Source organism: Carcharodon carcharias, chromosome 17, assembly GCF_017639515.1.
Source record: "Carcharodon carcharias isolate sCarCar2 chromosome 17, sCarCar2.pri, whole genome shotgun sequence".
NCBI classification, from domain to species: domain Eukaryota; kingdom Metazoa; phylum Chordata; class Chondrichthyes; order Lamniformes; family Lamnidae; genus Carcharodon; species Carcharodon carcharias.
The window spans coordinates 102,000,680-102,013,285 of NC_054483.1; the positions used below are offsets into that span (position 1 = coordinate 102,000,680).

Consider the following 12,606-nt stretch of genomic DNA (forward strand, 5'->3'; position numbering starts at 1 on the left):
AGGGAATCAGGTGAGCAGGTAGATGGATCTCTTGGATGAGAGGAGTTTGAAGATAGTAGGGAAGAAATGGCTGTAAAAAGATAGACATGGCGAGCTAGAATGGGTGGAAATCCAGGGGCAAATCTGAGCACTGGGAGATGATTGGAAAAGAGAGAAAGATGAAAAGCGAGAGAGATAGTGATGCCAAGAAAGAGAAGATATATTAAACATTAAAAGAACTCTATAAGCAGCAAGATGACAAGATAAGATAAAGCAGTTGACAGAGTAATAAGTGATGAAATCTGCTTGTTATTCCATGAACCTTACTTGAAGCTGATGTTAAAAGCATATTATAACTCACTCTCATGAGATGCGTAATTATTAATACAGGCAGCAGCACAAGTGACAAAATGTTTCTATATTTTATTTCAATAAAACCTTTCCACATCATGTAGGAGCCTGAAGATATTTTTAATAGGTTCCTGCCTACAAGGCCCTTCACAGTTAATCAGAAACAAACTCCCCACACTGGCCTGGTGCACAGTAGGTGACAGTTTTGTTATAAGAGTGACTGTGGGCTGTGATGTACCAGCACAGAATGCATCATCTCAAAGAGGTAGCATTGGCTGTCAGCCGCTGCTTTTTTGCAGCCAGCGTGAAACAGGTTTCAAGAGATTCTCAAAACAGCTGATCTCAAACTAATCTGCTCCCAAATCTGGTGGAAACTCTCCAAATACTTCTCTCATCCTCCCAGATCAGATACAAGAGGAAGCTTATTGATAGACTAATGTCATATCTAGCCATCTTTATCTTGGGTTTCATGTTTCCTATGTTCACTATATTTCAAAAATAATTCATTGTCCGTAAAACACTTTGGGATGTCCTGAGGTTGTAAAAGGCACTCTCTAATAATTGTGACTCAGTGAGTAGAACTCTCTTCTCTGAGTCAGAAGGTCACGAGTTCAAGTCCCACTCCAGCGGTTTGAACACAAAATCCAGGCTGGTGCTCCCAGTGCAATACAAAGAGAGCACGGCACTGTCAGAGGGTCAGTACTGAAGGAGTGCTGCACTGTTGGAAGGTCAGTACTAAGGGAGCACTGCACTGTGAGGGGGCAGTACTAGGGAATGCTGCACTATGGGGTGGGGGGGGAGGTCAATAATGAGGGATTTTTAAAAAAATTCATTCATGGGATGTGGGCTTCGCTGGCTGGGCCAGCATTTATTGGCCATCCCTAATTGCCCTTGAGAAGGTGGTGATAAGCTGCCTTCTTAAACCGCTGCAGTCCATGTGGTGTAGGTACATCCACAGTGCTGTTAGGAAGGGAGTTCCAAGATTTTGGCCCAGCAACAGTGAACGGCAATATATTTCCAAGTCAAGATGGTGAATGACTTGGAGGGAAACTTCCAGGTGGTGGTGTTCCCATCTATCTGCTGCCCTTGTCCTTCTAGATGGTAGTGGTCATTTGGAAGGTGCTGTTGAAGGAGCCTTGGTCAATTCCTGCAGTGCATCTTGCAGATGGCACAATAGCAGTGATGGGGGGAGTGAATGTTTATGAATGTGGTGCCAATCAAGTGGGCTGCTTTTTCCTGGATGGTGTCAAGTTTCTTGAGTTTTGTGGGAGCTGTACTCATCCAGGCAAATGGATAGTATTCCATCACACTCCTGACTTTTGCCTTGTAGATGGTGGACAGGCTTTGGGGAGTCAGGAGGTGAGTTACTCATCGCACAATTCCTAGCCTCTGACCTGCTCTTGTAACCACAGTATTTATATGGCTAGTCCAGTTCAGTTTCTGGTCAATGGTAACCCCCAGGATGTTGATAGTGGGAATTCAGTGATGATAATGCTATTGAACATCAAGGGGCAATGGTTGGATTCTCTCTTTTTGGAGATGGTAATTGTCTGACACTTGTGGAGCGAATGTTACTTGCGAATGCTACATTATTGAAGAGGGAATTCTGAGGGAGTGCTGCACTATCAAATGTACCATTTTATTGATTAAACATTAAACTGAGACACCTGCCCTCTCAGGTGAACGTAACAGATCCCGAGACTGTATTTGGAAGAGCTGCAGAGTGTTCTGGTCAATGTTTATTCTTCATCTGAGACCATGAAAACAGATAATCTGGTCATTATCACATTTCTGTCAAAAAGCAATTGATGGCTGAAATGGTTTGAAAGGTCCTGAGGTTTTGAAAGACACTATATAAATGCAAGTTTTTTCTCTCTAGGGCATGTCGCCATGGTGCCTCTCACACAATAATGGAACCACGGTACTCTATCACCATCTCCTGCACACATTGATGGGATGCAGGAATCTAGCTCGTGACTATATAGAGATAGTAATGTGGAATAATTGAATAGTTCTACAAAGGGCTGGCACAGCCACAATGGGCTGAATGGCTTCTGCCAGTACCATTCTTCTATGATTCTAAAGGTTAGTCGTGGTAAGTAATCTGTTGCTTGGGAGTCTTGGACTAGGGGATATTAGTATATAAATCAGACCTTTCAGAGGTGAAATTAGGAAGCACTTCTACACACAAAGGTGGTAAAGTTTTGGGATTCTCATCCACAAACATGAATTAATGCTGATTAAATTTTAATTTTAATACTCAGATTGATAGATTTTTGTTAACTAAGGATATTAAGGGATAGTGAAAAAATGTAATTATATGGAGTTAGGTCATAGATCAGCCATGATCACATTGAATGTTGGAACAGGTTCAAGAGGTTGAATGGTCTCCTCCTGTTCCTATGTTCCTAACTTAAGGAACAGACTAGAATGATTCCAGGTTAGCTGATCATAGCTTTAGATGCAGTTTTAGCATTGCAATTGAAATACAGCAATGGTGGGTGATGGGAAGAGGCCATTCAGCCCCTCAAGCTTGTTTCACCATTCCGTCAAATCATGGCTGATATGCAACTAAATTCCATTTGCCTACCTTGGTTCCTTAACAGCCTCACACAACAAAAATCTATCAATTTCAGTTTTGAAATTTTCTATTGAGCCCCCAGTTTCAACAACTCTTTGGGGGAGAGATTTCCAGATTGCTACTCTGCTTTGTGTGAAGAAGTGCTTCCTGACATCAGCCCTGAACGGCCTGGCTCTCATTTTAAGGTTCTGCCTCCTTGTTCTGACTCCCACCACCAGAAGAAATAGTTTCTGTCTATCTAACCAATCAAATCCTTTGATATTTTAAACACATTAATTAAATTGCCCCTTAATCTTAGTAAATTATATTCGAGGAAATACAAGCTTATTCTGTACAACCTTCATGCAGGGGAAATCAGCCGGAGTTACCACACCTGTGGAGAATCTTTCTCTTCAGTGGACAGTGAAATCAATGGAACAGAAACGGGGCACATTCTACAACAGCTAGACAATTGTTCTGACAGATACTGCCCAGGCAGTAAAGATGAGATGTCTCTCCATCTTCTTACTGGAAAGTTTATGTCTGCCTGCGTTGGGTGAGTGCTGGGACACACCTAAGGTCAAACTGACCTGCTTACATTCACTGTCTGGGTTGAAACTTGAGGAATGGCTTGTTGGCTGATGCCCAGGGACCCCACAAGCGGAGAAAACCTGAGGAAGAAAGGAAGGCAGGAAAAAAGGAATGAAAGAATAACATTTAGATAGAGCCTTTCACGACCTCAAGACATTACAAAGCGCTTTACAGCCAATGGAGTACTTTTGAAATTTAGCCACTGTTGTCACATTGGAAACAAGGCAGCCAATTTGTGCACAGGAAGATTCCACAAACAACAATGAGATAAACTACCAGGTCATCTGGTTTCTTGAAAAAGCAAGACTGTGACATCCGTTTTCATCTGTGAAAGGTCATCAATCTGAAATGTTAACTGTTTCTTGCTCCACACTTGGTGCTAGACCTGCTAAGCATTTCCAACATTTTCCACTTTTATTTCATATTTCCAGCATCTGTAGTTTTATGCTTTTGTTTTTGAAATGACGTTCATTGAGAGGTACCTATTGGCTGGGACACCAGGGATGTTCTTCTTCAAATAGTGAAATTGGGTCTCCACTGAGAGGGCAGACAGGGTCTTGATTTAATGCCTCTTTCAAGACAGCGCCTCTGAAAGTGCAGCACTTCCTCGGTACCACACTGGGAGACTGTCGACTTGGATTATGTGCTGAAGTTTCTGCAGTGGACCTTGAGACCACAGATTTTTGACTTAGAGACTGAAGAGTGCAACCCACTGAGCCAATGCTGAGAAAGTAACTTGCTTGCACCTGTCTCTTGTTGTGAGGGAATTAAAAGCAGGCAAAAAAGTGACACAATAGAAAGATGCAAACAAAATGCTTGGATAATGAGCTAACAAGCGATGTGCTTTCTAATTGTTTAAGCAGCACGGCTGTTTTATGATATGATCTGATTCTGCATTGTAGGTACTGTGTCTCATAATCTCTCTTGCGTTACATGATGGAGTTGTTAGTCCTGTTAGTTTAAAGTGTGTTTGAATTCTATTAGAATATTAAATTACACAGCACAGTCCTCCAGCGAAGCGTCTGTTCTCTGTGCAGTTTGTCTGTGTGATAGATCAGCTGTCAGTCTCCCACTAACTTATCCATGTTTAAGAGATTAAAAAATTCTGTTATATTGTCCTTGAAAGTTGACTCATCTCCCAATGGGTTCTTTTCAATTTCCTTGCTATTTTTTTGCTGGAATTTCTAAGTTTACCTGTGTTTGTGCATTACCCTTTCTGTCTGTCGGTCCTGCATATCCTCTTTAGCTCACCTTCACTCACTTCTCTGATACTCTTGTCATTCTCTGGTACCACTCACTTTTTTCTCTCTTTTCCTCTCGGTCTCACTTTCTCTGTTCTCAGTCCCTGATCCTCTCTCTGTCTTGCTGCTGCTCTGTCAGTCTCTTAATTCTCACTCGATTTCCCTGATCCTCTCTCAAGGTGGAATTTTACTAACTGTGAAATGTTTCTGCTGTCAGGACAAAATGTAGGTCCCAAAGCTGCTGGTGTTGACTGGTTACTTGGCATTGCGATCTTCCGGAAGGCAGGCAATTAAAAGTCCATTTCTTTATTCACTGCCCAATTAAGGATGGAGAGCTGGTTCCCAAGACAGGGGGCCCAAGCTGAGGGTCCAAAGCTCTGACATCCAGCACTCCACTAGGAAAACTGGGTACCACTGAGGAAGGTAGGGAACCATAAAGGCACCTCAAAGTGGAAGCACACTCTAAAGTCTTCTGAAAATTAAAAAATTGCCACAACTGTCATTTCATCATTGTGGCTCTGTAACGGGAAATTGAGTAGAGTCGTCGATGGCCCTCTCAGCATGCAACACATAAAAATTTAAGATGATAGAGAGCTTCACAGATGCTGGTAGGACCGTCCCTACCCTAATATCAGATTATAGTTCCGTGATCACCTCCTTATTGAATGTGAGTCACCTCAGGCACTGCTCCTGGGTCAGGTGTGGGTAAGAGAAGTGCTCCCAAAAAACACTTGGTGGATAGGGCCATCTGTACAGTTTCCTCCCCCTTCTCCTTCTTCACAGAATTTCCCTTCTCTGCAGTCTCTGCTCCATCTCCCATTCATTTTACAGACCAATAGGCACTGCAACCACAGCCCCAATACCTTGGACAGCAACACCTGGGTCCTCCCTGATTTTAAGCACCAGCTCTCCAAAAAAGCTTTCAAACACACAGCATAGTATGTCTATAAACTCAGTCTAAGCAAAAGTAAATCAAAAACACCTCACCTGCAAGATATTGTTTCTCATGTGTCGGTGCAGACTCGATGGGCCGAAGGGCCTCTTCTGCACTGTGTGATTCTGAGATTGTCTGGCCTCTTAACTAACACTAGTGTTGAGTCCCTCTTGCAGCTGAATCCTAGTTCTTTGGTGAGCAACAAGCGAATACGTTGCATGGGCCAAGTTCACAAATAGAGCCTCAGATCAGCTGGTTGGGCTTCGAGAAGACCAGTTCCATGGATTGCTGGCACACACATAGGATGCCCACATATGCACCCTTTCCACTGTGGGACACTGCATAGACCGTGTCTGATGCAATCTTGCTGTGTTTAAAATGGTTGCCATGTTTGCCTACCCTTAGTTTTAACTACACTTTACAAGTAGAGTTCTTGGCAGTTCAATTATATCAGGAAGTCCTTCAAACAGAAAGTGAGAGCTGGCTGCACAAACTTGACTTGCAGTCTCTTGAATATCGGAGATTGAAGGGCAATCTAAGGTGTCTGGATTGCTAACTGGTTTTGATAGGATAGATATGGAGAAACTATTTCCTCTGGTTTAGAATTCCAGAATTTGGAGGCGCAACATTAAAGTTAGAGCTAGGCTGTTCAGATGTGAATTCAGGAAGCACTTCTTCACACAAAGGATAATGGAAAGCTGGAACTGTCTCTCCCCAAACTTCTGTGGATATTGGGGGATAATAGGAGAGTCAAGACAGAGGTAGATGGATTTTGCTTGAGTCAGGGTAACAAGGGATATGAAGCTAAGGCTGGTAAATGGAGTTGAGGTGTAGATCAGCCATGATTTCACTAAATGGTGGAACCAGGCTCGAGGAGCTGATTAGTCTCCTCCTGTTCCTATGAATGCTGTCAGTGGGTACAAATCAGGCAAGAGGTCACTTTTCTTGTGAACATTCCTCCCACTAGAAGAGGTTATATGTGTGAGAGCTGCTGTAACTGAAATCACTATGTAAATTTTTGAATTACGTGTGCTTTGATGAATGTTGTTGAGATTCTGGCTTTGCTCCCTCGCAAGGACATTCGTATTGTTCAAATTTATAATGTAATCTCACTTTCCTTTTCATATTTATGAGTTCTGTTGATGGGAGTCTTTATGCAATAATTTCAAAAATGTGCTAAAACATCGCCTCCAACCACTTCAAAGTTGTGTAATTGACATCGTCAGTTTCTTTCATTATAAGAGATTTAGCATATGTCTGTTCGGAGAACTCACAACATTGAAACACAGATTACTTACTCATCCCCTGCTATTACAAATTCAAATTACCCCTCTCTCCTCCAGCTACTGCCGGATTTTCTTTATTTTCCATTTTTGTTGGGTTTGATTTTTTTCAAACAGTAACAAAAACATTGAATACTATGATTGCTTTGAAGAATTTAACTGCCTCATCAGTTTATTCAAGCCAAGTACAACGCAGAGATGGCAACAGGGTTCAGCCATCTTTACAAGGAATTATGGGAGCTCCATCCTCAAGCACAGTGTCAGTTCCTCACCTTTGATCCTCTCATTGGGTGTGATATCGATTACACTTCTGATGCTCAGCCCTGATAGCCATTTTTTCCGTAGGAATCCAGATGAAAATCCTTTTGTCAGACTCCCATCCCTGAGTCCCAGGCTCCTGTTCAACTTTCCACATGGCCATGTGAACCCATTGTAGATGGTCACTGGGGTTGTGGTGGGAGAGGGCAGCACTCTGCATCTGGGTTGTGATGGTTTGGAACATGGTAGCCTTCAGTCCAAGAAGCAGAAGATGGTTACAGACACAGATGGTTACAGAAGTTGACTGGAATGAGGTTACTGAAGGCAAATGTGGAAGGTATGCTGGGATACCTTGACATAATTAGATGTAAGGATTCATCAAAAATTGATTCTGAAAGCTGAGGCAGTTTTGGGTTGAAGGCAGGAGGGCAAATACACCCTTGGATGGAAATCACCAGCCAGAAAGTCTTATTGCCCCTTTAGTTTTATATACTTCCTCCTGTGAAGATGCTAGCTCTCCAGCATGTATATAGCCCTACCTAAGCCACCAGTCTTTCAATAGCTCCCTTACACACCCATTCTTCTGAACTGAGTGACTCTTAATTGCCCTTTAGCAAGCAATCACATATTGTGGTCCGGAGTCACGTGTAGGCCAGGTTAGCAGATTTCCTTCCCCAAAAGCCATTAGTGAACCAGATGGATTTTTGTGGCAGTTGATGTTAGTTTCATGGTCACTGTTACTGAGATTAGCTTTCAATTCCAGATTTTCTTTATATATTAATTAAGTTTAAATTCCATCAGGTGCTGTGGTGCGATTTGAACCCATGTCCCCAGAGCATTAACCTAGGCCTCTGAATTACTAGTGCAGTGATATTACCAGTATACCACCATCTCCCTTTATGAGTCCAAACAGTTGTCTAACAACAGGAAAGGACAAACCAGCTTGCAGGCATGTGCATTCTCCAATGGGTATCACTGAAAAGTGTTCAGGAGCAGTAGCCCTGGCTGATTTCCCTCTGCCTAGCTCAGTAACACTGAAGCCACTTGTAAGCCTTACCAACCTGTCTGAAATCAGAGAACTTAGAATGAATAAGGATTGAATTTGAGGCATCCTGGGTGTCTGTGGTTCAGTTACACAATGAGTGGCCCGTTTATTGGGGAAGCACTGACATACTTTTAAATACTCTGGCAATGAAAGTTATTTTCTGGGGCATGCTGCTTTCAGGCCTGATAGCCGATTATGAAAGAATCACAGTGAGTGAGCACAGCTAATTCCAGACAAATATGGGCTAATGTTTGTTATTCTTAACTTTCACAAAGCATTTCATAAGATTCCTCACAAGATGCTTGCAAAGTAAAAATACTGAATATGTGTGGGGTCCATATACATTTACTACTGTGAGAGCGTCACTGTGTAGAACAGGCATCCAACTCCTCATGATGATGAAGGTACAGGGAAATGTGTTCAGGTCAGGATAAAAGGAAATGTGGAGATGGTGAAATTCTCATCACATTGCTTGTCTTAGCCTGCTGCCTGGTGTGAAAAGTGGCAAACTTTCCTCTTTCCCTTCCATCAGATCTGATTGTGCCCGCCACCACAGTCACTCTTAAACCATCCTGTAAATCTTTGATTTGAACTGTATGTTACAATACTAATATCTCTCACCCCTCCAGCAGTCGAATCTCTGGAGTAGAATCCCGTTCTCATATCTTGGGCAGATTTCCCCAACACTCTGAGACAAGATATGATAGTTTTGATATGATGGTGACCCCTGTGACATTCATGCCTCCATCCAGCCTCTCTCTGATTAAAAAAAAATGACAGTTCTGGAAGGGCAGTACACAGAGGGAAATCAATTATTGATAATTAAGGAGAGGTAAAACTAAAATATTACCTTACGGTACAGGAAGAACATTAAAACAAATGAAAAATAAAATCCACAGTAGAAATCAGGGGAAATCTCCTTAAGTGGTGAGAGTTGTTCAAAGTAATCTGTCAGACACTGAAGTAGAGGCAATGAAACAAAAGCAATTTACCTTTATTTCTCATTCGTTTGTTGGTGTCATCTTCTTCCCAGAAGGTTGTCTATCATGGATCTCCACCACTGTCTGTCCTGTGCTGCCCTCACACATTCCACAAAGGTCACCTTCATCCAGTCGACTCTATCCGTCATCCATTTTCTCCTTTGCTTCCCTCTCCTATGTTTTCCATCAGTTTTCCCTCCAATGACTGTCTCTACCATTTACTCTAGTGATGTGACCAAAGTATTGTATCTTTCTCTCATTTATATAAACCTTTTAATGAAGAAAAATATCACAAGCCACTTCACAGGAGAATAATCAGATAAAAATACCTGGCAAAACAAAGCAGGAGACATTAGGGTTTCTGCCTAAAAGCTTGGGCAGAGAAGGATCTTAAAAGAGAAGGCAGAGGCAGAGAGGATTGGGAACACATTTCCAAAGCTTAGGGCCAAACGGATGAAGGCAGAATTGCCAAAGGTGGATAGAAGGAGTGAAGAATGGACAAGAGGAAACTCGAATGACTGTTAAATCCTGATAATGTAAAGGCTCCAAATTAACGATCAATATGCTACTTCACTCTGCTCCTTCTATCATTTTAAAAATATTTTTGTATCTTACTTGGAAAAATGATTGATTCTAAAGCTTACATCAATTCAGCCTCAGGGCATAATGGGAAGTTTATTTTAAATAAATAAACCCTGGATGATGTACATAATATGTAAGAGGTTGAAGTTGGGACAATGCAGAAGCCTCAGAGGATGTAGGCCAGAAGGTCACATCCTAACTGAGAGTAGGCTTCCTGACTAAAGGAAACATTAGTCTCTCTCTCTTTCTCTCTCTCTTTTTCTGTCACTGTCTTCACCTCCTCTTTCCTTTTTTTCTCTCGCTGTTTATTTTGCTCTCTCCCTTTCTCTTTCACTGTTTTTTTCTATCTTTGTCTCTATCGTTCGCTGTTTCTCTTTCTCACTCCTTCTCTCTCTAGCATTTACTCGCAGCTTCTCTTTTTCTCGATCTTTCTCCCGCCCTTTCTCTGCTTCTGTTCCTGTTCCTTCCTTTCTCCTTCAAACAGATCAACACTAGCAATCTCATTCTTTAGTAGCACAATGACACAGTTCTGCTTGAGGGTTTATCTGATCAATAAGTAAAGATATCACGCAAAAGGATACAATAAGTATAACCTAAGCACTCAGTAATAAATCCATCAAAACAGTGGGCAATGAAACACGACCCTACAGAGATGCATGGAACATCATGAAGCTCACTAGCCATCACCGTCAAACATCATTTTCCACTCATAACTCCGTCAGCACATCCCTAAATGATACCTTATGCTGTACGTTAGTGATAAATATTTTGAGAGCTCAGCTGCCATGTAAGATTTGCAGCCATGCCTGGGCCATAGAGCTACAAATACCAGAAAAAATACAAGTGACACTGGATCAACATAAGCTCTGGTTTCTTGTATAGATTTTTTGGCTCTTGCGAGGAAAGAAATGTTAGATGGGGCAGTGCAGAGGGAGCTTTACTCTGAATTTAACCCCGTGCTGTACCTGCCCTGGGAGTGTTTGATGGGGCCAGTGTGGAGGGAGCTTTACTCTGTATCTAACCCCGTGCTGTACCTGTCCTGGGAGTGTTTGATGGGGACAGTGTAGAGGGTGCTTTACTCTGTATCTAACCCCGTGCTGTACCTGTCCTGGAAGTGTTTGATGGGGACAGTGTAGAGGGAGCTTTACTCAGCTAGAGTATTGTGTACAGCTCTGGGTGCCACACTATAGAAAGGATATGAACACATTGGAGAGAGTGCAGAAGAGGTTTATAAGAATGGTTCCAGGGATGAGACACTTCAGTCATGAGGAAAGACTGGAGAAGTTGGGACTGTTTTCCTTGGAGAGGAGAGGGCTAAGAGGAAACTTGACAGAAGTTTTCAAAATCATGAGGAGTCTGGTCAGAGTAGATAGGGAGAAACTGTTACCGCTCGTAAATGGATCGAGAACCAGAGGGCAGAGTTTTAAAGTGTTTTGCAAAAGAAGCAAATGTGAGGTGAGAAAAAACAACATTTTCACACAGCAAGTAGTTAAGGTTTGGAATGCACTGCCTGGAAGTGTGGTGGAGGCAGGTTCAATTGAGACATTCAAGAGAAAATTGGACGATTATTTAAATAGAAACAATGTGCAGGGTTACGGGGAAAAAGCAGGAAATTGGCACTAAATTAAAATGCTCAGAAAACCAGTGCAAACACAATGGGCCGAATGGCCTCCTTCTACACCATAACAATTCTGTGATTCTCTTTATCTAACTCCATGCTGTACCTGCCCTGGGATCTCGGGACATTCAAAATTGCTTTATGGCCAGTGAAGTGCTTTTGAAGTGCAATCACAACTGTGTTAAGAAACTCAGCAGCCAAGAACAGCAAGCTTCCCAAACAGCCAACAAAATAAATGTTCAAAAAATTTGTTTTACTGATTTTGGTGAGGGCATTGGGACGAACCCTCCTGCTCTTCTTCGAAATAGTGCCACCTGATCTTTTCCATCGTCCTGAGAGGACAGGCAGAGCCTCGGTTTCTCAGCTCAGTGGAGACGGCGGGTGGAATTTTCTGTGCCCGCTGGCACTGGGCATGCTTGGCAGTGTGAGCAGACAATATGGCAAGAAGGTCAAAAACTGGTTTCATGAAACCAGTTTGCGATTGTCCACTCAGCCTGTCGATGGTGGGCCGTGTTTCCTGCCATCAGACATCAGGGACCTCAATGTAACACATCCGCATATCATTATAAGGCCAGCCCGCCAGAATCATTCTGCCCGCGCTGGATCATCCAGCCACATCAGCGTGTGTGTTTCACAACAGCATATATAAGGCATGCACTTGGCAGGCTGCACTTTGAGGGGAATTTGGAGATGAGTGCGCTGTAACATTGCGCAGCGCAATGAGGGTCACCTGTTGGACTTCAAGGTTGAGGTGCGTTGGGGCGGGGTGGGGGCGGTGACAAGGGCTGCCCTATGGTTGAGATAGTGCACAAACACGTGCGGTGTGGCAGGGACGGAAGCAGCCACGCATCAGGGAAACCTTGTATAAAGTGACCATTTCTCTGCAGCTGTGGCAGTTCAGATGCAGCCACATTGACATGTGTGGAGTCGGGTCTCTAGCTTATCTGCCCACTCAAGCAACGCAGGGGCATGGAAGTGCCAAGTGAACGTACGAACATGGAGTAGGCCATTCAGCTCCTCAAGCTTGCTCCGCCATTTAATAAGATCACGGCTAATCTGATAGTGACCTAAAATCTGCATCCCACCTACTCCCAGTAACCTATCACCCCCCTTGCTTACCAAGAATCTATCCACTCTGCCTTAAAAATATTCAAGGACTCTGCTTCCACCACCTTTTCAGGAAG

General features: G+C 43.0%; 1 protein-coding gene across 2 annotated transcripts in view; it reads right to left on the bottom strand.

Moving 5' to 3' along the window:
* Positions 1-7,198: 7,198 nt before the first annotated feature.
* naif1 (nuclear apoptosis inducing factor 1) overlaps positions 7,199-12,606 on the bottom strand; it is an 82,729-nt gene continuing 77,321 nt past the window's right edge. Inside the window, exons 5-7 of one of the 2 annotated variants that reach the window (XR_005945658.1) lie at positions 9,235-9,492; positions 8,864-9,001; positions 7,199-7,447 (exon numbers count right to left, since the gene is read on the bottom strand). The gene's annotated coding sequence lies outside the window, so the exon portion shown is untranslated. The remainder of the gene's footprint in view (positions 7,448-8,863; positions 9,002-9,234; positions 9,493-12,606) is intronic. The other variant, XR_005945659.1, reaches the window with a different exon arrangement.